We start from the raw sequence: 1,355 nt of genomic DNA on the forward strand, positions 1-1,355 counted from the left end.
GGGACCGGGTGCCCGGAAGAGGCAGGGCCGGAGTAAAGTTCCCATTCGCATGGGAAGGGAAAGGGGATCTCAGCACCACCACCGCTGTCACGTGACTGCTGCGGGGCGCACAGCAACTGGTTGAGCCTCTGTCCTCAGGCCCTTGAGACAGGCTGTGAGAGCTGCTGTTTCCTGACCCGCCCAAAGCCCTTCCCGCTTTTCTTTTCGAGTGTGTATGTGTATGTGCAATCGTGTGACATTGAACCCAGGGTAGTACTGTATTACAGCCCCAGCCCTTTTTATTTGAGTTGATTGATTTTGGTTTGGGTTTTTTAAAACAGGATCGCTATGTGGTTCAGACTGCTTTTGACTCACTACGCAGCCCAGGCTAGCCTGGAACTCACAGTGATCTTCCTGCTCCAACCTCTCACATGCTGGAAGTACAGGCGTGCAGCACCATGCCCCGGTTATTTTATTTTGGAGACAGGGTCTTACTAAATTGCTCAGGCTGTCCTCGATCTTGCAATCCTCCTGCCCCAGACACCTTAGTGTTGGTGATTACAAGGATGCACTACCACATCCGATGTCCTTGCCTTTATTTTATAGTTACAAAGCTTGTCAGTGTCAGATCCAGCTACACAGTTTGTGAACCCAATGACCTTGCTCAAAATGATTAAGAGAGAGCTGGGCTGTAGCTCAGTGGTAAAATGTTTGCCTAGCATACTCTGGCTCCAGGCCTCCTGTCTTCAGTCCTGTGCCTCAGTGGCTATCTCCTAAAGGAGTGGTGAGGTTGGACCAGCGCTTGGGGCTGCCGCTCTACCTTGGTGAAAGAAGCAGAAGTGCTGTGGCAGGTCCTATGAGCTCTGACAGGGACACTCTGAGGGCCATCCGAAGGCCTTGCACTTCTTGCTGCTGGTGGTAAGAGCACTGGGTTAGAAGCAGGAGTGACCAGGACACAGGTCAGAGAGGTAACGCTATGGCGCAGTGTGGAGCAGAGCTGCCTGGAGCCCAGGCAGTCCGAGGGGGCTGTGACAGAAGCACTTGGTGGCCCAAGGCCAAGAGAGAGGTTGTGGGGTACAGGCAGGGAAATGGGGCCAAGTGCTCAAGCTCCAGGCAAGTACAAATGGCATTCAAGAGCCAGGCATGGTACTGCTCGGCTATAATCCCAGCACCTCTGAGGCTGAGACAGGAGAATTGCTACACGTTCGAGGCCAAGCTGGACTACACAATGAGACTCTATTTCAAATCACACACACACACACACACACACACACACACACACACCACACACACACCCAAAAAAGAAGAAAAGAAATGACCTTCAATCTGGTTATAGGGGATGTGGAAGAGAAAGTTTATGATACTTGCTGGCCCGG

This window comes from Fukomys damarensis, unplaced genomic scaffold (assembly GCF_012274545.1).
Source record: "Fukomys damarensis isolate Sample0158 unplaced genomic scaffold, DMR_v1.0_HiC HiC_scaffold_39, whole genome shotgun sequence".
Classification (NCBI taxonomy): domain Eukaryota; kingdom Metazoa; phylum Chordata; class Mammalia; order Rodentia; family Bathyergidae; genus Fukomys; species Fukomys damarensis.